Source organism: Eupeodes corollae, chromosome 1 (genome assembly GCF_945859685.1).
Source record: "Eupeodes corollae chromosome 1, idEupCoro1.1, whole genome shotgun sequence".
NCBI classification, from domain to species: Eukaryota; Metazoa; Arthropoda; class Insecta; order Diptera; family Syrphidae; genus Eupeodes; species Eupeodes corollae.
In genome coordinates this window covers 78,363,233-78,387,818 of record NC_079147.1, presented here as the reverse complement: position 1 = coordinate 78,387,818, position 24,586 = coordinate 78,363,233, and the positions used below count along the sequence as shown (strand labels likewise).

General features: G+C 34.4%; 1 protein-coding gene across 3 annotated transcripts in view; it reads left to right on the top strand.

Annotated features, from left to right (window-relative positions):
* LOC129938358 (probable E3 ubiquitin-protein ligase MGRN1) overlaps positions 1-24,586 on the top strand; it is a 138,806-nt gene that overhangs the window by 92,494 nt on the left and 21,726 nt on the right. The window lies entirely within an intron of this gene.

The following is a 24,586-nucleotide window of genomic DNA, read 5'->3' as shown; positions in this document are numbered from 1 at the left end:
TTTAACTGGGTGAAAGTAACTTGTACTACCTTACGAATTCAAATTTTACTATTATATTACGCTGGTGTTGTGGCGTTTCGCGAATAATTTTTACCAGTGCTACGCCTGCGCTGTTTCCTATATCTTGGAACGAACTGTATTGATGAACTGATACCAATCTCTAGGTGTTTCAACTTGGACATTTGTTTTTTTTTTCATACGCTCAATTAGGGCATAGTCGCTGTTGCATTGAGTTAACTATTGTGTTACGATTTGTTTTTAAAAAAATATATTTTTTATTTATAACACAAAAGATATTACATCAAGTACAATATATGAAATATTTTAAAACTTAATGGAGACCGATAGGCACGCGAAGGTTTGTCTAAACTGCTCGAGGTCACAAGTCGTTCTCCTGCTTGTAGATTTTATTGTTTTAACGAATACTCGGTTAATCCGTGGATGCTGCTCTCGCAAGCTGAGTGGACTTAACTCATTGCGTTCAAAAGAGTTCCTTGTTTTGTCACTTACTTCCAGTAACCTTGCTCGTAAAACATCCATCTTCGAAAAATCCGTTGACACATCAAACGCAGCTTGGATATCTTTGTAGCTACCTGGTAAGACAACCAACAGCAGTACCGCCAACAACACCTCGTCCAGTTTTGCATCCATCTCTCGCAGCCGATTTATTATTGAATTATATTGAATTAGCTATGATTCCATACTTTGACTCTCATGCATTTTAAAATTGATTAACTTACGAAACTCTTCAACCTTTTGACGAGTATACCTTTCCCATCAAAAGTGTTTTCCAGAAATTTCCATTATTCTTCCAAACGTTTTTGAGTTTTAACTAGTGCAACCTGCGAAGGTTCCATCGCAACAATTATTTCACATCTTGCATCCATATCCTTCCACTCCTCTAATTTTCCAGCATCTATGGGCTTCTGCTCCAATCCTTGCACTATCTTTAGAAGCCTATTCTTATGGAGAACAGCCTCCATACGCGTCATCCATGTGGAGTAATTTTCTCCATTGATAAGAGTAATTTTTGCAGTAAATGTTGTCATAATAATTATATTGCTTTATGTGCCTTTTAATTCTGGTCTTACTGGGCCTATAATCTGTTAAGAATTGTAAGAGATCAATGGATGACAACCTTTTACAATGACTTCAGTTTGTTAACAGGAACAATTCAATTAATATACATAGATGTCAAAATGACATTGACATATGAAATTGTCAACAAAGTTTAAAGGGGTAATTACAATATTTTGAACAGGGATGTTGTGTAAATATATCAACAACATTAGAAGGTGATGTAGCGTTCATCATTGGCATTGTCCAGCAAGTAATTCAATTGAGTGGAGAAATTGATTCTTTTATTTTCGTACCTTCTGACGAAAGTCTTCCATGCTTCATTATAATTTGCCGAAGATCCTTGTATGAGGCTAGCAATTGAAGTTCGAGCTTCGCCGCTAATTTCACGGTAATTTCACAGAATCTGGCACATTATTCATATTGTAAACGAACAGGTCGGAGAATATCTTCCACTCTTCAATTTTTTCATTGCCTTGTTCTACAAATATATTTTTTTTTATTTTACCTTGGTTAAGAATTCAATATATATTAGTAAGTTTGTCCAGCAAGAAGAAAGAAGAAAAAGCTTGTCACGATAAATATATGTGGGGTTAAAGCTCCTTCTGTCTAGGGGTTCTTTATTTTACTTAAATAAAACACTAATTTACATTTAATGAAATAGATTGTCCTTTAATTAATAACTTTAAACAGAGCAAAAACTTCGAAGCGTCTTATCCTCTTGACGGATGAACTGCGAATGCGTGACGACTCTTTGTGGTCTCTCCTGCTGACACTATATACAGAATACGAAAGGATAGAAATAGAAGAGACGCTAGTTCTCTTTTGTTATGTCTGTCCGTTTATTAAGTGGTCGGTTCTGTCTCGTTCGTCTGTTGGAGTAGGGTGATGTGTCGAGGTTTGGCCAATCCCACATATAGGTTACGTTGTAAATCTTTTTGCCCATGAGGCAATCAGATGCCATCATGCAGGGTTGGCAAAGATAGGCGGTTGTCCATCCTTTGCGGACAGATGGCGTTAACAAAGCTTATGAATTAGCTTGTCATTTTCCTTGAATGCTTGAAGATTCTTTTCAGCATAGACAGGAGTTTCTTGTTACACTTTCTCCTTCTTTTAATAACTTTACAATGTTTTAAATATTTCAACCTGTTTTTCAATTACTTTTAAATACTCTGATGACATTGGTGAGTATGTTTTTTTGGTTATATTATGTTTATCTATTTTTTTCAATGTGTATGATTTTTTTTTTCACTTGTCAGTATTTGTAGCTCTGACAACGCAAATTTTTACTTTATGAGTATGAGGCAGTATTTGTAGCCTTGATAACGCAAAACCATATTAACATCACATGTATTTATAATGGAAAATATTGAAAGAATATAACAAAAGGCATGAGTGATTTGATAGCATAATTACTTAGAATTTGGTTGATGGTGACTGCAGCTGGCGACTGCACCATGAAGTAATGTCTTCTCTGGAATTGCTCTTTTAGACCTTGAAGTTACTAATTGGTTTTAATGATGTTGAGATGACTGTCAAATTTTTTATGTCTTTGATTGTCAGGGTAATTGGTATTGTCATGCTCTATTACTTACTTCTTTTAAAATGTAGTTTTCTCCAAAGTAGTCAATTAATTCTGCCTGGGTTGCAGCGAAAACAAAAATAAATAAAAAGATGTCCATTTAAAAAAAAAATTTCTCCTTTGGAAGCTTTGCTGGTCTCGGATTGTTGTCTGATGATGCTGCTTCTACTTGCTCTTTCTTCTATCTTCGTGGAATAGTTTGTAGGTTTGATTTAGGTGGAACCACACACTTAACACTGATTTTACTTTATATTTTCAAATCTAATTTATTCTAAAGGGATCCCGGTTGAGCCCCCAATTAAAAATAAGCTTGTCGGCTTAGTTTTAAAAATTTTTATTTAAAACAATTTTAATTTTAATTCAAAAATAATACGATCAGCTTGATCGCAGGTTACACAGGAACTGAAGATCAGGATGACTTCGGTCTAGGGTTTATATAGCCACTGTACACTTGAGTGAGTTATCACAGATAAGAAACTATACAGATGTCTCATCCCTATGGAAGAAAATGTCCCATATTTTTTCCACTGCTGGCTATCAACCGAAAAAAGGTGTTTGTATCGGTATAACGATATTTACGGTGATTGTGAGTGCACTCTGTTCATAATGTCTGGAACTTGTAGACTCATGTATTCGTCTCTAGTAGAGTCAGAGTGCCTTGGCCTTCTCGGGCACACTTTTATCACAGATAAGAATTATACAGATGTCTCATCCCTATGTAAGAAAATGTCCCATATTTTTTCCACTCCTCCTTGGCTATCAACCGAAAAAAGGTGTTTGTATCGGTATAACGGTATTTACGGTGTTTGTGAGTGTACTCTGTTCATAATGTCTGGAATTTGTAGACTCATGTATTCGTCTCTAGTGGGGGCAGAGTGCCTTGGTCTTCTTGGGAACACTTTTATCACAGATAAGAAACTGTACAGATGTCTTATCCCTATGGGAGAAAATGTCCCATATTTTTTCCACTGCTGGCTATCAACCGAAAAAAGGTGTTTGTATCGGTATAACGATATTTACGGTGATTGTGAGTGCACTCTGTTCATAATGTCTGGAACTTGTAGACTCATGTATTCGTCTCTAGTAGAGTCAGAGTGCCTTGGTCTTTTTGGGCACACTTTTATCACAGATAAGAATTATACAGATGTCTCATCCCTATGGAAGAAAATGTCCCATATTTTTTCCACTGCTGGCTATCAACCGAAAAAAGGTGTTTGTATCGGTATAACGGTATTTACGGTGATTGTGAGTGCACTCTGTTCATAATGTCTGGAACTTGTAGACTCATGTATTCGTCTCTAGTAGAGTCAGAGTGCCTTGGTCTTCTCGGGCACACTTTTATCACAGATAAGAATTATACAGATGTCTCATCCCTATGTAAGAAAATGTCCCATATTTTTTCCACTCCTCCTTGGCTATCAATCGAAAAAAGGTGTTTGTATCGGTATAACGGTATTTACGGTGATTGTAAGTGTACTCTGTTCATAATGTCTGGAATTTGTAGACTCATGTATTCGTCTCTAGTGGGGGCAGAGTGCCTTGGTCTTCTTGGGAACACTTTTATCACAGATAAGAAACTGTACAGATGTCTCATCCCTATGGGAGAAAATGTCCCATATTTTTTCCACTGCTCCTTGGTTATCAACCGAAAAAAGGTGTTTGTTTCGATATAAACGTGTTTTTTTTGAAGAAAGTTATAAATATTTTAACGTGAATACTACAGACTTGGAAAAAATTTTCAGAAGGCCATATAAGAACAGTATTTTCTTTTGAGTTTTCGCATTCTGTCAAATTAATTAATATTTCAGTTAAATCAAATTGAAGCTTATCTTTTGACATTTGTTGAATACAGTTTTTTCATCGATTAAAAAAGGAAATAGTCTGCATAGTATCTGGTAGCAAGATTGTCAATGCCCGGCACCATTATCAATATCGTGTCTTCAGGCGGTAAAGTATTTAATTTATTATAAATATTCATGTCGTTTTCTATATTCTCAAATGATTTACTCTCCGATAGCTCATACGAATTCGATATTTGTTCCTCAGCATTGGTGTGTAAAATAGCATTCTAATCAACTTTAAGATATTCTGTATCAACTCACACAACACTTGTTGTTTTATGCGCTCATAAATTTTGAGTTTTGCTTTAAGTTCGTCAATTGTTGTTGCTTCGTACAAAACTATTTTATTTACCCGATCGTCTTTTAACCCCGCAATAAAATAGTCAATTGTGGACGCATCATCCATACGCACTGGCTTCGCAATTTCTAACAATTTGTAAAGATATTTTTTGTACGTTTCGTTGGGTTGTTTACGCCGACTCCTCAAACGCCTATGGATTTCAGTTGAACTAACCTCTACAGCGAATTCTTTTTTCAGAGCTCTCTTCAACGTCACCCAACCTCGCACATCACGCTCACTCTGTATAAACAGCCTTGTTGCACCTGCAATCAACCTTCGTCGAATACCAAATTACAAATAATATATTTAAAATGTAATGATTCTAAAATTTTAATCTTAATATAGATAACTTAATGTTTAAAAAGAAGGAAAACGAAATAGAATCCAATATTTTTAAGCACCACTGTGGTTTACTTCTCTTATGGAGAACAAAATAAACGTACATAAACAAGAAACATACAATACATGCAGCATACAATACAAATGTTCAATTGCTTCTCCTGCACAGCTGCTTCGCCAAATATACCCTCGTACTGTTGCACCAACACTCGTACTCGTCCTCGCCGCAACTCTCTCCACACACACAATCGTTCACTTCTCAATGTTACCGTTGGGGCAACCAACCACGATGGCCTACACGTGACTCTTTTATTTTCTGTGTATTGTCAATCGACAGATGCACATACATACACATACGCTACTACGAATCAACCGTTTGCTCTGTTTGATTTTCAGCGCGGCATCATTTACGTCACTCACACCGCTTTCAGTTGATGTCCTTTTTTGTTTTTTTTTTTTAATTGTAATTTTTGTTGTTTTTTATTTCTTATTTTCGTTTTTTCGTCTCTTCTTTTATTTTTCAACTTCTCCGGCGAAACACTCTCTCACTTTCAACTTCTAGTAGATACATATATGTATGTGGGGTTCGTTCACAGAATTAAAACACAACTACTTTTCCAAATAAACACAGTAGAATTTTATTAAAATATTATTTAACAAAAGAAAGAACTTTATTACTAATTTATTTTTCTTAACTGAAATAACTAGATTCGAGGTTGCGTCTGCTCACGATGATGTTCTACTACTCTCTGACTCATTCTACCTTCTCCTATTCTTCTTCGTCTGCTGTCTTGTAAGTGTTAGTACTGTCGTCGTTGTTATATACTGTCGTCGTTGTTATATACTGTCGTCGTTGTTATATGCAGTTGTTGCCGTCATATGTTGTCGTCGTTGTTATATGCAGTTGCTGCTGTTGTATACCGTCGTCGTCGTCCAGTCGAATATCCTACATCTCGGCCATCCTACTTAGGCATTCGCCCCGAATGACTTCGGCCAAGGTTTCATACCATCGGCAGCAGCAGTGGTGCGCCCAGGCCCAGAATGATACCCAATCTTCTCCACTTCGTACCGATCATGCTTGCATACCTTACTGATCTTGTAGGGTCCAAGGTATTTCGACTTAAGCTTTAACCCAGGACCAAATTGCGTTCGTCTCACAGCAACGAGGTCATTCAGTTTGTACTTTAAAGCCTCTTTGCGTTTTCTCAGGTTATACCGGTAATTCTCTCTCTGGATTTCTGCGATATTGGACTTCGCTTCTGCTCTCACCTTTTCCCTTGTTAAATCTAGTTCCTCGCAGATCTCTTCGTTGAGTATCTCTTGGATATTAAGATTCTCTTTCAAACGCATGTCGATTCCTGTCAAAATCTTAAATGGTGCGATCTTAATACTTCTTGGTGGTGTGTTGTTCAGTATTTGTTGTACTTTATCCACATGCCTGTACCACAATCCAGCATCTCCAAGGGTCATCTTGGTTAACATCGGCACAAGTATACGGTTCACCCGCTCCACCTGGCCATTGCCTCTCGGCACTCCAGTCGTTATCACTAAATGCGAGATTCCTTGCTCTTTGCAGTATTCTTCAAACATATTCGAACTAAAGGCCGTTCCACGATCCGATATGATTCTTCTTGGGTTTCCGAAAATGGCAGCTTGCTTACGGAGCTTATCCAATACTTCTTCCGAGCCTGTACTCTTAGTTGGATACAGCCACACAAACTTCGAGAAAGCATCGACAATCACGAGGATATGGTTATATTTCTTCTTAGTGTCGTCTAACGGTCCAATATGGTCGATGTGGTAGGTCTCAAGGGGATAGCTTCCTTTGTCGATTGTCACAGTTGCATCAAAATACCCAAGTGTGCTTATTTGCTGATTGCCCAGCCCCGACAAGATAGTTGGCCTTTCTTCCAAAGTTACATTTGGAAAATGCAATAGCATCTCATGCCTCAACAAAGATAAGTCACAACCTGTGTCAATCAATGTTGTCACGCTTACGCCCATCAAACTAACATCTTTCATTAGATGACCTATCCTGCTTCCAAAATGAGCTTTGGCTTTTGGTTCCGTGTTAGTGTCCGGCGGCCCCTTGCATTCAAACGACCTATGCCCCATAACGCCACATTTGAAACACTTGTACCCCTGTGGGCACGCTCTAGCCAGGTGATTTTGGTCGCCACACTTAAAACACTTTTTAGAGTCAAAACGTTTAGCAGAAGTTGATGCTTCCTGCTTCACTGTAGCAACTGAAGTCCTATGGGAGAAGTCCGCCATCGTCTGCTGCTTCATTCGCTCATAAACTTTGAGCTTAACTTTCAACTATTCCAGAGTAGTTACCTCGTACAGCACAATTTTGTTTACTTTGTCGTCTCTGAGCCCAGCAATAAAATAATCTATTAAAGACGCGTCATCTATTTGGATCGGTTTGGCAATCTCTACTAATCTATAAAGGTACTCTCTGAGAGTCTCGTTCGTATATTAACGACGACTCCTCAACTGCCTATGCACCTCGGATGAGCTCACTTCAATTGAAAATTCTTTCCTCAGTGCTTCTTTCAGCGAACTCCAATCCCTTATCCCCTGAGTCCCTTGTATAAAAAGCTTAGCCTCTCCAGTAATGAGTCTCTTCCCAAACACAAACTGTTGCAGCTCACCGAAACCCAGCACCGAACAGGTGTCTTCATACTGGCTAATCCAGTCGGATATACTTTGGGTATCCTCGCCCGAAAATGAAGTCGATGACAACCCTAACTCTCTCAATCTACCCTTCAACTCCTCTACCGTAAGTAGTGCTATTGATGCGGCATCCATTACGCAACCTCTTATCTGTACACTTTAAAATACTTATTTAAAAATTATAATTTTGTTTCGCGGCAAAGGTATAACCAGCGAAATAATTTTATTTTATTTTAAGTTTTAATAAAATACGGATTTTAGTTATACGTTATAAAAATGACTTCTTTATTTTAGATTGCAAGGAAGAATGAAAATATAACAAGTGTATGAAAACTTTACACCTCGCTATTGAAAGTTATATGAAAGTCAGCTGTGATATATAAATAATTACATAAGTATTTCAAAGGTTATTGACATTTCATAAATTTCTTGCCGACTGGAATAATATTAAATTTAGCATATACAATTACATGTTTAACTTCTTTTTGCAGTGTGAAGCAAATACATATTTAATTTAATTCATACAAAACATAGTAATGATGAAAGTATGACAATTAAATTTTAATGAAAAGAAAAGAGATCATTATATAATTAGCTTTGAAGTCTGCACATATAGTCTGCAAATCTAGTCTGCATATTTAGTCTGCATATTTAGTCTGCACATTTAGTCTGCACATTTGACAGTTCGTGTTTGACAGTTTATTACATTTCGGCTTGTTTCTTTCACGCGTTAATTATTAGTGATTTTAAATTTAGATTAAATTGTTTTGTTTTTAATTTAGTTTATATTAATAAAAAATCTCTAACATGGAAGAGCAAGGTAAAGATTCGCTTGACTGGTTGTTGAGATTGTTAAACCTTGTGTTTTAATTTCTTAAAAGGCATCTCAACATCTCAGTCCAACGAATGTTTTTCCCGCCTTCATCATTGGTGTCAAATGTGCAGATAAAAGTTATTAAATTCTTTGCATTGAATAAATCTATATATAATTTTGAGATTAAAATTAAACAAAAGTGTTTTTAAGCTTTAAATAACGAAAGTGATGTATTAACATTAACAAAAATATGTTGGGAAGCAACATGCTCCCGGCCAAAGTGTTTGCTCCCGCCCAAAGTATTTGGATGCTGTTGGTGACTTCTGCATGGACGTCCAGAATCTCCTTGTTTTTGTCAATTGGATTTATCTCAGTACAATATTCATCGGATTTATCATGAAAATTATAGAAAAGAAGGAAACAAGGTTAGTTAGTTCTTAGACCCAAAAAAAACGACAAGGATAATTATAATTGAATATAGTTATCTGTTTGGCTTGAGTGATATTCATAGAGTTGAGGTTAAGATTTTATTCGACGTTATTGATTTAAACAGAAGTGTATTGCAGGTTTGTTTTGATATGGGCATTATGATGTTGTATTATAAATAGGTAATTGATATGGGCTTTAGAATCAAATTTGATTTTTTTTTTTTTTTAGTTCATGAATTGTATTAAGAATTAAAAGTGACTTTAATTCCTGCTCCACTTTAGTGTTTATTTCATATATACATATGTATATATAATTCAGGTATAGTTTCTATTGTTTTTTATGGATTCGGATTCGACGGATTTGTTACCGGCAAAGGGGATAATTTTGTTATCGGCCGTTTGAACGTTGAATTTTGTGTTTTGATGGTAGCTACGCGCGTTAGACCATCAGTTCCCGGATGTAATTCGATAACCCGCGCTAGTAACCATAATGAGGGTGGCAAGTTGTCGTCCTTTACTATGACAATGTCTCCAACATTGATGTTTGGTTTTTGTTGTAACCATTTTGGTCGTTGTTGAAGCAAGTGAAGATAGCTTGTGCTCCACTGCTTCCAAAAATCTTGTGTAATTTTTTGTATATATTTATATTTATCAAGATTATTTAAATTTTTTACTGTATGATTTCTGTCAGGCAATACATTGAGTGGACCTCCAATAAGGAAGTGTCCTGGTGTCAAGACATTGAGATCATTTGGATCAGATGTCATTGGACAAAGAGGTCGTGAGTTAAGGCACCCCTCAATTTGAGTTAGTAATGTAGAGTATTCTTCAAAAGTTAACTTCGCAGTGCCAATTGTTCTTTTAAGGTGATGTTTAATGGATTTCACCCCTGCCTCCCATAGTCCACCAAAATGAGGGGATAGTGGAGGATTAAAATGCCAAGTGGTATAGAGCGTGGCCAGAGTTTTTGAAACTGTGGATGACCATTCAGAAGTTATGAATTTACTGTCTCTTTTGAGATCATTGCTTGCACCCTTGAAGTTAGTTCCGCAATCACTAAATAAGTTGTTGCATATTCCGCGCCTGGCTACGAATCTCCTATAAGCAGCTATGAAGGTTGCTGCGGTCAAATCACTGACCAGTTCGAGATGTAAGGCCTTTGTAGATAGGCATACGAATACGGCGATGTACCCTTTTGAGAATCTGTTACACCTACCCTTCCACATTTTAATCTCAACAGGTCCAGCATAGTCCACACCAGTGTTTGTAAAGGGTCTTGTGATTATAACACGTTCAGTTGGAAGGCTTCCCATTAGTTGGTTTTGCATTATAGCATCATGTCTATGACACCTTACACATTTGTGTATTGTAAATTTTACTAGTCGTTTAAGGTTGGTTATCCAATAATAGTTTCGAATATCTGCCATCATGAGTTGCTGTCCACCATGTAGAGTACGTTGATGAGCATCGCATGCAATTAGTTTTGAAAAGTGATGTTGATCCTTGAGGATGATTGGATGCCGCTGACTGTAAGGTAAATAGGAGTTTTGAAGTCGACCACCTACACGTAAGATACCGTTTTTATCAAGGAAGGGATTTAAGTTCAAAATTCCACTTCCTTTAGGGATAGCTCTTGATTCATTTAATGCCTTTATTTCTTCATAAAATAGTTCGTTTTGTACTAATTTGGTAATTGTTGTTCTAGATACATTTAGTTCTTCAATTTTAAGTGGATTGTTCTCTAATCCTAATTTCATTTTTGAATTTAATTTTGATCTTAAGTTAGATATGTATCTTTGCCATATTGCAACGATGCGAATCAATCTTCTTAAATCGGAGACTCTCCTTAAAAATTCATTTTCTGTTGTAACACAGTAAGCTGCAACACAAGAAAAGTTTAATAGTGTTGCAAAATTCTTATTGTATAATGTTTTTGTATTGATTTTGCTTTCCTTTTTAGTTTCTTGTTGTGTTTCAAAAGTAGTTTTTGATGAATAATCTTGCGGATTAAAGTTTCTTAGAAATGTTGGCCCATCCCACCACATCTCATTGTTAATGAGCTCTTCAGTTGTTAATCCTCGCGATCCTAAATCTGCAGGATTATGTTTTGTGTTTACATGATACCAGGATTCGATGTTAGTTAAACTTTGAATTTCGCTTATTCGATTAGCAACGAAGGTGGTGCGCGTGGTTGGGCTTCCTTTTATCCATGCTAAAGTAATCATAGAGTCGGTCCATGCATATGTTTTAATGTTTTCAAATTGCATGGCTTTAATAATTCTGAATATTAGTTTAGACAGGAGTAATGCTGCACAAAGTTCAAGGCGTGGTAAAGAAATGCATTTTACTGGAGCAACTCTTGTTTTAGATGCTATTAAGTGTATTTTTTCAATGTTATTTTGTATGACACGTATATAGATGACTGCTGCATAAGCTTTTTCTGAAGCATCGCTAAAGCCATGCAGCTCCACCTCGGACGAGATTTCATAATCAATCCAACGTGGTATTTGTATTTGTGAAATTTTTTGGCAGGGTACTGCGAAGATCTGTCCAAGACTTTTCTATATCTTGTGGTAAAGGTGTATCCCAAGCCAAATTTCTAGTCCAAAGTTGTTGGAGTATAAGTTTTGCCTTGACAATGCAAGGAGAAATCAATCCCAATGGATCGAACAGGCGAGCGATATCGGCTAGAACTGATCGCTTTGATAATTTTGAAGTTTCAGGTAAGTTTATTTTAAAGCTAAAGTAGTCCATACTAGGATGCCATTGAATCCCCAATGTTTTTATGGCATCTGTTGATTTTAAATCAAGAGGAAGATTAATCTCTCTATAATTTTCAGGAATTCCCTCCATAACTCTTTGTGAGTTGCTTGCCCATTTTCTGAGAGGAAACCCAGCTGCTTGTAAATTTGAAACGATATCCTTTTGCAATCTAATGGCTTCAACTTCATTATCTGATCCATATATAAGATCATCGACAAAAAAACCATCCATGATTGCCTTTGCTACATGAGGATAATTATGTTCAATATCTTCAGCTAACCTTTGTAATGTTCGTACAGCTAAGAAGGGAGCAGAAGCAGTTCCAAAGGTAACTGTATTTAAACAATAACATTTTATGGATTCATTTGGGGATGATCTCCATAAGATCATTTGATATGGTGTGTCTTCTTGAGCCACCCAAATTTGACGATACATTTTGCTTATATCTGCAACAAGAGCAATTTTGAATTTTCTCCATCTTGCCACCAGATCAATTATATCGAGTTGGAGGCGTGGGCCTACCATAAGACATTCATTTAATGAAAGCCCATTTGATGATTTGCAAGAACCATCAAATACTACCCGTAGTTTGGTTGTAGTACTTGATTCTTTCAGAACCGCATGATGTGGAAGATAATAAAAATAGTTTGGACCTAGTTCATCCTCAACTTTCACTTCTTTCATGTGACCTAAGGTAAGGTACTCATTCATGCAATCTACATAAAGTTTTTTAAAGTTACTATCTGCTTTCATTCGTTTTTCAATTTGTAGAAATCTTGCTAATGCAGCTCGTTTGGAATTACCTAAGACTGGCCTTTTGTTGTTTTTGAATGGAAGGTGTACCTCATATCTACCATCTAATCTTCTCTTGCATGTGTCTTTAAAATGTTTTTCGCACATATTCTCATCTTCAGTCCATTTTCTCTCATCAAGATTTTCTTCAATTTCCCAAAACTTAGTAAGTTGGACATCCAATTGTGTATGATGACTTTGGATAGTTATTGGAATTTTTTGTGTGTGAATGTTTCCAGTTAAGATCCACCCTAATTCGGTCAACTGGGCTACAGGTGTTCCTGTACTTCCTTTGACTACGCCATCCAAAATTATTGTCGAATACACATCGGCACCTATCAAAATATCAACCTTTCGGGGTATATTGTAAGTTGGATCAGCAAGTAACAGGTTTGATACATGATTGAAGTTAGATGCATCAAATTTCTGAGTGGGCAATGTAGTGGTTAAGTTATTGAATACTAGAGCCCTAACATCTACAGAGAAATCAGAATCATGTACTGAGAATAACTTAAAATTGACTTCATATTTTGATGTACCAGTTTCAGTATTTCCTAGTCCTTTAACAATCGCATGTGTTTTATGTTTTTTAAGTTTTAAGATCTGAGCTGCATCTTCGGTTATGAATGTAGCTTGAGATCCTGGGTCTATAAGAGCCCTTAAAATAAGTTGAGCTCCATTTGGTTTGAAAACTTTAACAAGGGCAGTAGCCAATAAGGATTGTGATTGCATTTGATTTAAATGCGTTTTATAGTTTATTGGCTCTGTATTAGAGCAGTGTGGTTGAGGTTCATTATTTGAGGATTGTACATTTTGTTTCGACTGAGATGCATTTGCTTGGTATGTGTTTAATGATTTTGTTGGTTGATAATTATTTTGAGACTCAATATATAATAAGGTATGATGCTTGAGTCCGCACTTGTAGCATCGATTTGTGCTGCTGCACACTGAAGCATGATGATCATAGCCTAAGCAGTTAGAGCAAATCGAATGTTTTTTCACGACATCTGTACGAGTTTTAACATCCAAATTTAAAAACTTCCTGCAATGACGTGTGCTATGAGGCATTTTACAAATGCGACAATTGAAATTTTTATTTTTATTTCCCGGCTGGGTATGGTGCGATAATTGAACATTTTTTCGAAAAAAATTGGTTGGTGGAAGGTTTCTTTGATTTTCATTCATGTCTAGAATATTTTCTAGAGAGTTAAATCGACCTTCTATAAATGCTAGAAAGGTTTTCCAGTCAGGCAAACTTTTTGTTGCACCTAGCTTGTTTTCCCAATCTTTTTGGGTTTGGTATGGTAATTTTTGAAATACTATAAAAATTAAAATAGCATCCCACATATCTACCGCAATTCCTAAGTTGGCAAGAGCATGTACACATTCGACACTTTTATCGTGAAGCGATTTTAAAGAGTCTGCAGATTCGATATTTAGTTTTTTTTGTTCCAACAAATTTTTGATTTGCGTATTTACAAGTTTTCGTTTATTTTGAAACCTATCAGTAATGATCTGCCAAGCAGAGTCATAGCTTTTCGTTTCTATGGGTAGATGTTGTATCAGACGAGCAGCATCACCCGTTAAAGATGTTTTTAAATACTGTAATTTTTGAATATCAGAAAGTTCTTCATTTTTATTTATTAAATTATCGAAAAGATTGAAAAATTCTATCCAATCTTCAAATTTACCCGAAAAAGGCTCTATTTTGATGCGTGATAAGCGCACATCTGAATTATATGATTTTGAGTTATTTAAATTGCTATTAGTACAGTTCAAGGCACTTGAATCTAAAGAGATTGTTGCTTTTTCTGCCAATAGCTTATCTCTATCATCGTTTATGGTACCGATATATTTGTAATATATATATTTAATTTTTAAAAAAATTTCATCAGCAAAATATGCTTCTTTAGAAGTATCGGACGTACTATTCACTATAACCGCGTGGTCTTTCTTGGCTCGTGAAAAAATGTCCTCAACTTCTTTCATACACGCGTTCACGTACCCCTTTGATTTTCGCGACGCGATTTCTTTTAAATAGTTTTCGTAACCACTGGACAGTTCAGATAAAGTTAAACTTTGTCCTTCTATTAATTTTGTTAATTTAGACATATTTTTTTTTAATATTAAAGATTCTGATTGTGATATGATTTTCGATTTAAGTTCAAAATTTTTGATTTAAATTTTATTTGAAATAAATTTAATATAAACACATGAGAATTATATTAAGTTCTTAAATATGTGTTATAATATGTAAATTGTATGGTATTGGAGAAACAGTTTACCTTAATGCCATATACTTAATAGTTTTGTTAATGATAGCAGTAAGCAGTTCTCGGATGAAGATACAGCTGGTACGGTGCTCCTTACTGTCCCTTGATTCACGGTCTGATGAGGTAGCAGTAAGTAGTTCTCGGGTGAAGATACAGCTAGTACGGTGCTCCTTAACTGTCCCTTGGTTTACGGTCATAAATCGATGCTATCCTGGTTCTTTTTGATCTTATTGGCAATTTTATTGCAAACTTCCACTCACGTTGATTAAATTTACTTTTAAGTTATAAGTTCTTAATTATTTTGACTTCAACAGTTAAAACTTTAAACTTTAAAATTCAAACTTCTTAAACAAATGTTCTTAGGTGCTTTTAAATTATTCGAAGGCTCGAAGGACCATGTTTCGCGGCAAAGGTATAACCAGCGAAATAATTTTATTTTATTTTAAGTTTTAATAAAATACGGATTTTAGTTATACGTTATAAAAATGACTTCTTTATTTTAAATTGCAAGGAAGAATGAAAATATAACAAGTGTATGAAAACTTTACACCTCGCTATTGAAAGTTATATGAAAGTCAGCTGTGATATATAAATAATTACATAAGTATTTCAAAGGTTATTGACATTTCATAAATTTCTTGCAGACTGGAATAATATTAAATTTAGCATATACAATTACATGTTTAACTTCTTTTTGCAGTGTGAAGCAAATACATATTTAATTTAATTCATACAAAACATAGTAATGATGAAAGTATGACAATTAAATTTTAATGAAAAGAAAAGAGATCATTATATAATTAGCTTTGAAGTCTGCACATATAGTCTGCAAATCTAGTCTGCATATTTAGTCTGCATATTTAGTCTGCACATTTGACAGTTCGTGTTTGACAGTTTATTACATTTCGGCTTGTTTCTTTCACGCGTTAATTATTAGTGATTTTAAATTTAGATTAAATTGTTTTGTTTTTAATTTAGTTTATATTAATAAAAAATCTCTAACATGGAAGAGCAAGGTAAAGATTCGCTTGACTGGTTGTTGAGATTGTTAAACCTTGTGTTTTAATTTCTTAAAAGGCATCTCAACATCTCAGTCCAACGAATGTTTTTCCCGCCTTCATCATTGGTGTCAAATGTGCAGATAAAAGTTATTAAATTCTTTGCATTGAATAAATCTATATATAATTTTGAGATTAAAATTAAACAAAAGTGTTTTTAAGCCTTAAATAACGAAAGTGATGTATTAACATTAACAAAAATATGTTGGGAAGCAACAATTTAATTAAAAATAGTTTAAAAATAAGCTTGAAAATAAGTTTATAAATATCAATAAATTAAAATTAATTTAAATTAAAAAATTTAAAGATTTTAAAAATTTAAATGTTTTTGATATTTTATTTTATTTACTATAATAAAACCAATATTTACGGCCGCTACTGTTGAATCTCTTCTTAATGTTTTTTTTCTTTCGGCTTATCCTCCTCTTTTCTTACAGTTTTCCGTCTTTCAGCTTCGATCGTCTATTTATTTCTACTCTTGGAAGTTGGAAGTTACTTTCCAGCTGCGCACACACACAACACAATTTAAGTTATTTTATCTCCCCTATCTTCAGCTGCGCGCACACTGCACATAAAAATGTATGTGTTTATTTGTTCTCTTTGTGCGAGCACCGTTTGTTTTGTTTTTGTTGTTGTTTTTTGTTTTCGCTTTTTCAACTCCGTCTGCTTGCTGGCGTCAGGAGTTTTTTTTTCAGGGATAGATGTAGCACTCAAATCGTCTGCTATTAGTAGCTATAACTTATCGTTATCTCTTATTACGGTTTAGCCCCCAAATTCTGTGGGGTTCGTTCACAGAATTAAAACACAACTACTTTTCCAAATAAACACAGTAGGATTGTATTAAAATATTATTTAACAAAAGAAAGAACTTTATTACTAATTTATTTTTCTTAACTGAAATAACTAGATTCGAGGTTGCGTCTGCTCACGATGATGTTCTACTACTCTCTGACTCATTCTACCTTCTCCTATTCTTCTTCGTCTGCTGTCTTGTAAGTGTTAGTACTGTCGTCGTTGTTATATACTGTCGTCGTTGTTATATACTGTCGTCGTTGTTATATGCAGTTGTTGCCGTCATATGTTGTCGTCGTTGTTATATGCAGTTGCTGCTGTCGTATACCGTCGTCGTCGTCCAGTCGAATATCCTACATATATGCTCTTTCTCTTTTTTTTTTATTTTACAGTTTCTCAATTCAAATTTTAGCCGTTGGTGGTGGCTTTTTTATGATAAAATGTTTATTCTTTCGCGCAAGCACTTTGTTTGCTTTTTTATGAGTTAAAACACCGGCACGCACTCGCACTTGAACTCAACGCACTCAATCCCTGTTGAGCCCCCAAATTCTGTGGAGTTAGTGCTCCGCAGAATTAAATTTTCTTCCCGTCTCGAACAATCTTCATCTTTTTTAAAATAATACGCAGACACAAAACTTTTTGAATATAATATAGGTTCTTTATTTAATTTGAAGATTAAGTTTCAGATAAAATATTTAACAGAGGGAATAGAGAGGTCCTTCTTGGTTCATTGATGTTGATTTAGAACTAACTCGTTTTGTGTGTCTCTTTGTCTCGTCTGAATGTACATGTGTGTGTGTTCCTGTTATAGGTTTGCGTTCCCCAGTGTATCTGTCATGTCCGTCTTGTCCCGTTCCCACAATTATGTCAGAAATACTTTCACTATTATTATTTTTTATTAAATTGTACTTTAAAATTAAATCAAAGACAAAAGATTTTAGTTACAGTGTTAAATGGTTCAACAGGGAGGTTACATTCGTCTTCTTCATCCATTGTGCTTTCTTCTCTATCAGTGTGCTTTGGTAGTTACTTTTTATAATGATTTAGTTAAATCATTATAATGATTAGTTAATTTTGTATCTTTTTTCCCTGCGATCGATGCGCCATCTAGGAGAGGCAACATGGTCGCTACAAATATAAACAAAATCTAATAAAATTTATCATTAAAGTACTAATGATCATGAAATGAAGAACAATAACAATATAATACTACGAAAGTTAAGTTATCGAGCCCTGTGAAAGGACATCTAAAAAAAATGCGAACGCCGCCCCCCTAAGGGACGGCTTAACGGTTCGACTTACTAATTGAAAAACCGGGATTATATTTGTTTAATGACAATATATTTTGGAACTTATGTTCTTCGCGGTCACAATTAGACTGAAGACTTAACATCTAATTCCCTAACTTAGAAGCTTATCCACGATGATATGCTGTTCCGGACCTTCAATGTTCCGGTTCATTTACCACTATGCACTCGTAAGTTCTAACATGCTTTCATACAGGTAATCAAATTATGTGAATGCGCGTGGCAATGCTGGGCTCATATTAATACATTGTTATAACTGTTAACTATCCCAGTCTTTATAACAGCCTCTTAACATTTGTATTTTAAGATGTTATAATACTTAACTTTTATATTATGTTGAGGTAATTTTACTTTACAAAAAACGACTCACCATAGGACTGAAATGTTGACTGGCTTAGCACGTGTATAGACAACAAACATAACCCTAACTCTTGTACAGTTATGGCGGCCGTCAAATTTTGCGATCCGCAACTAACTTCATTACCAACATTAAAATTCAAAGTGGGATTTGACTTTGAGTCAGCGGCCATATTTCGTCCGAATTTCAAATTTAAATAACACAACGGACTGACGAAGGAAACTAAACACAAAATTCCTTATTCTTTTAAATAAAGTGGAAAACACTGCATTACAAAAGTTGTTGTATATAATTAACTATATACACCACAGATTGTAGTCCATTGGTAAGTTTTCTGAAAACAATGATAATGTTTAATAGACAGTCACTTTGTTTTCGGGATTGACATGCCAAAGCACTGACTGAAACGTCACAAACGATCAGCATTCAAAGCCATTTCTTAGTTGCTTATGTGACTTCTTTCAGCACATTTTTTTGTTTCTTACTTAATGTCAAATATGGATTTATATCCCTTACCGTGAGTGGGACGATATCTTTAGCTTATACGCAAAGACTAAGACTAAAGAACTATTCACATGAGAGTCACCAACGAATGAACAAACATTCGTCCATTTTGACATTTTATTCACATGGAATTTTTGTGTTTGTCGCGAATGACGTTTTACTTTGACAATTCATTTGAGGTTATTCGCGAGAAATTTGTATTTTTGCCTCCAAATTTTTTTTTAAAATATTTTAAAATAAAACGCAAGATTACAATTTACATAAGTATTTTATTTATTAATTTGTGCATCAGATCCCTTACCACTGGTGGGGGGGAATCTTTTGCTATACGTAGGAGTTTCAAGATGGAACTGACCTGATCTGCCAGGAAAAGCCCTGCTAATATGTAATACGTTGACAAAAAATGCTGTAATGTATTTTCTATTCTTACAGTTAGATATACAAAACTTACAGTCTTTGTTTCTATTTTCCGTTGTCGTTTCTATTTTCCTCATCGTTGTTTTAATTTTTGTGTCTGCTGTTGCTTTGATTTTTCTCCTCTTTGTCCTGTTGGTATTTCGTTAAGTCGCAAAACTAACGCTGCTTTCGTTCCGTTACTTGGCATGTCTAGGCGTTGTAGCCACTCACGAAGCTGTACCACTGTGTATTCATTTGTTGCTATCATATTTCTGTATTTTTATCTTTATAATTAGATATTTATAAAAGCAGAGTTGAGTTAAACACATCGCTCTGTAAAACACTGCGTTTAGCAAAAGTTGATAGGGAGAGAGAGAAGAAAAAACAAGTTTAATGTCTTTATAAAACTTTATTATTTTCTTATTTTATACAAAATTAAAAATAATACACGAAAAAGAATGAAAATTGACTTTGCTTCTAGACTTCTACTTTTAGAATGCCCGTCGTTATTTCATTTTCTTAAATAAAATACAACGAGCTATCTTATTTGAAGATAGAACGAGCGATCTCATTGGTCGGATAATTCGGATTCTTTTTTGACAGTTCGAAACAAAAATAATAGGACATTTACATGAGTCAATTTTCATATCATATTACTATAGTGTTACATAATATTAATTATAATGGTATTACATAAGGGAAATTTAACGAACAATTTTTACCTTTTCACAACGCAAATACTTTTATTTTTAATTGTTAGCGAACGAATTAAAAAAAATCAACTTGCTTCCTTGGCTGTCGGTCACGAACTGTGCCGCATCTCTTCTATTCCATGTTACGTTATTTTATCAAGTGTTAGTTAAGTGTTGCCACTGCTTTGCTATTACACAGTTGACACTTACTTATCTATCTTATGTATCTCTTATCTTTTTTGGGTCTTCTCTTTATTGTTGTTTTGGGTCGTAAATCAAGGAGTTTATGACGATCCCGATCTTCTTTCGGGGTTGGTGTCATGCATCATCATGCACTTGTTGACCCATGTGGTAGCCATGTGTTAACTTGCCATAACCCGATATATTATAATCAATAAAATAAACTTCTGATTTATCGAAAATGCATTTAGACTTCCGTGATATTTGCTTAGCTAATTTATTTAACACGAGTTCTAAATTTGTGTTATGTGAAGCTTCAACCACAGAAAATAAATCTATACAGATGTCTCACCCTTATGACGAGAAATGACATACAAAGATATTACATCAAGTATTATATATTAAATAATCTAAAACTTAATGGAGACCGAGAGGCACGCGAAGGTTTGTTTTAACTGCTTGAGGGTACAAGTCGTTCTGCCTGCTTGTAGATGGTATTCTTTTTAACGAATCCTCCGTTGATCCTTGGATGCTGCTCTACACATTCGGGAAGTTACGTACGCCTTTTTGGTCAAGTGGCTTCTTCGTCTGTTGTTTTAACAGACGTGTGACATATTCACTGGAAAATTCCCAAGTTGAGTGGAATTAACTCACTGCATATATGCGTTGATAAATTTAACACCTAAAAGAGTTTACCACAATTTTTTTCAATGCAATCCGTAGGGCAAATTATGATTGATCGCCAGAATAAATTTGTTGAAACTTGGTATTGTATTGAATTTTCTGTTGGGAATATCTAAATGTTCGCGGGTTTCGGCACAAATTTATATAAATATCTATGTATATATAAATTTTAAGATTGTTCCTGTTTTATGGTTGTCAAATAGCGTATTTCTGATATTCAATCAGAAGAGCTAATTTCTTCTTTACTTGATCTGATCTTGAATGCAGTCAAGTATTTTCCTTAAGTGGATTTTGAAGAAAACAACTGAATACTATTTAAACTGTTAACTTTATTAAACTATCGAAATAAACTTAGAACAATATTAAAAGTATCTCTTATTAAACTGGAAGCACTTTTTAGTTAGAACTCTCTTGCTTGAGTGTGATGTTAAAACTCTGTTTATTATGTGTTTTTTGGGCTGCTTTTATACTGTCTGGAGTATATGAACGTGACTTCTATCTTATATGCCATAAAAGATAAGTATTTCCTGTGATTGTTGGTGTCGGGTGCAAACTGCTTAATTTGTTGGTGTTGTGCGCAACATGCGAACGTGATGTTTTTGGTTAACGATGTTTCTTTCTATATTTGGATAAGTGACTTCATCTATTGTTGATTCATCTGTTTGTTGGTTTTGTATTACTTAAGTGGTTTATGGGGAAAATACTCCTTTAGTATTTTTTGGGTTTAGCGGTATCCTAACCTATATATATAAGATGTATAGCTTTAACAATAATGGTCTTCTTACACTTGGTCTCTTCGATTTATTATACATTTTTTTTTACTGGTATAACTTTTCTTTCATCACAAGAACTTTGTATTTTAGAGTTGCTATTTTTAACAATTAGTACCTATTCCATTTTGAAGTACTTTTACAAAATAATTTAGTTTTTCTTACAAGAAATATCTTAAAATGGCGTCGATGGTCGTTAGCTTCTCGAATTCGAATGCCTTCGTCTTCGTATTGTACATGAAGTTGGCTTCATTTATTTTATATTTACAATGAAGTTGGCAACAATTCTATAAAATAAGGTGTAGCTGCCATCACTGAAGTGCAAACCATGTATAATGGTCTTCTTACACTTGGTCTCTTCAGTTTATTATGCTACAAACTATAAATTTGATCTGGTATTTGAATTATAAAAATTAAAAGATCATTATCATATTCACTTATAGAGAGTTTAATATTTTTTAGTTTGCACAATAACATAATAGTCTATTTCTTCCGCCGTTAATAAGCTAGTTGTCATTATTTGTAATCTACTTGCTAAAATAATATTTTGTATTTTTTAAATGATTTATTCTAATTTTTCAACTCTTCTAGTATATTCTAGAATTATAATTCTTTTTTCTAATTGTTCTCTTCAGAACCGGAATATTTTTTTAATTTTTATATTAATTAATTTTTTTAATGTTTTTATTTCCTGTTGAAGTTGATTATTTATATCTACCTGTTTATTATTATTAATTATTAACTCATGATTATTTACGGTTAGTGTTTTTATTGGAAATGAGTATTCAATCTGCACAAGTGGATGAACCGAAAAAGAATAATAATACCAAACCGATTATATTATTAAATACAAATATAACTTTATTAATATAGAAAAGGAATCGTAGTAAAAATTTAGAATACTGGAATGCAGTTCGTGTGATGCGACGCGTTGAAATCAGAAAAATTAAATTGAAATATTAACGACAGTTTCTGTCAGATGCTAAAATGAGTTAAGGCTTGTTCAGCTTGCTTGTAGAACTCCTATATTATACTAAGTTTAAGACTCTTCCTCCTATGTTAATAAGACTTCTTGGTTTTCGCGTATAGGGCTTATGACCTTTAAACCTTTTTAGTTCTTCTTCAAATAAATTTAGTTCACTGTCTATGTATGTTGTAACTACAATATCTTCTGGAGATTTCACTATAAAATTCGTTTGTTCTAACCAGTAACATGGACTTAAGGTCCATCTCACACTTTGATATATTACAACTCGGCCAATCTGAAAAAGTGATTGACCTCAATCACATTTTGATATGTTCTTGTGACCTCTTAATTGAATCTGATGCCTGACACCTTGACATGATCGATATTTTTTTTCAATAAGTAACTTGACAAATTTAGAGAGGTAAAGCAAGTACCTCGATTCGTATTAGCACGGTAGTGCACGTGGCCAACCTCGTTGCAATTAAAACATTCATTAAGTGGTCTCGGTGGCTTGGGGCAATTGCTGTTGTGTGGCCCAAACTTGCTACAATTATAACATCTGACATCGGAAAGGGTTTCTGGCCTTGCAACAGCTGCTGTAGTATGTGACTTTGGTCAGTTAGTTGGGGCCAGAATCAGTTGTTGTGACTGCAGATAATTTTGACTGCGGCTCAATTGAACTCTTGTATTCGTATCGGTCCAATCTGGGGTTCCAGCACGTAACTTGATACAATTGAGGATTGTCAATCTTCGATCAGCTCGAAACAAATTGTTTTTGACAGCACGTAATTTGAGACGAGTTCCATTGTGACTTTTACTTAAAAAAGTCATTGTGAACTATAAAATGAAATGTCAAATGAGTATTCTTTGGAATTATTGCATTCTAGTTTTAATTTTAAGTTTTTTTTTGGAAATGTTCTTCTTTGATTCGTAGAGTGAAAATGAAGGCGAAGAAGTGTCCTATGCTAAAATCAAAAGAAGATATTTGATAGACAATAACAACCCATTCGAATTGAGTGAAAATGAGTAAATATTTTTAGTTTTTATGTTTCTGTCTGGTTGTTTTTTCTTTGATTTTATCGTTATCGTTGTTATTAATACTGTCAGCAAAATTATTTTTTTGGATTTTGCTGTAGAGACTCCATCAACTGCTGCTTCCAAACCGGCGCACTCTATATTTTTTTCCTCTTTTAAGTGAAGTTTATTACTTCTTAGTTTGTTCTTCACCTTGTATTTAAGATCACTCCAGGTTAAAAAAAAAATGATCGGTAAATAAGTATTTATATATATACAATTTTTAAATAAAACACGATAGTTTCATTTTTTTTAAAGATTTCTTTATTGAATAAGAACTCCTGGTGAGCTTAAGGAATATGTTTTAGGATAACTCTTAATAACTAATTCGACTGAATATGGAGGACCCTCTGTGTTTAGGGATTGTTTCACTTTTAGCCACAACATATTGCTATCTTTCCTCCCTTGGGTAGTTTTAAGTATTCCCCTCGCTAAATCAACGTGAGCACTCATGAAGTTGGTCAAAATCTCACATTGTTTTTAATTTATTGACATATTTTGTTTTTCCATTTTTCTGTACAAACATCACTGCCGACAATAACTTATTTCTGTCGAGTAAAAACTTTTGTTTCAAACGTCAATTTGAAGTTTATGTGCTGCCAAATCTTTCGAAACAATCGAGGACGCTCGATTGTATCGGAATGGTTGTTACATCCGACCAACCATTTCTGGGCCTTACCTTTGAGGCGGCACGAAATAAGTACTCTCATATCTTTTTCATCCAAATGATATGCCGCTTTCAGGCTTAAGAGTTGCGACTCCCAATGTGAAAAGTAATCACATTCGCCCGAAAATTCTACCAATAAGTCTTTTAATAAGGTACATTTTTTTTCAACTCCAGTCATTATGTATCTCTTTTTTGTTTTTTTAACCACGCAT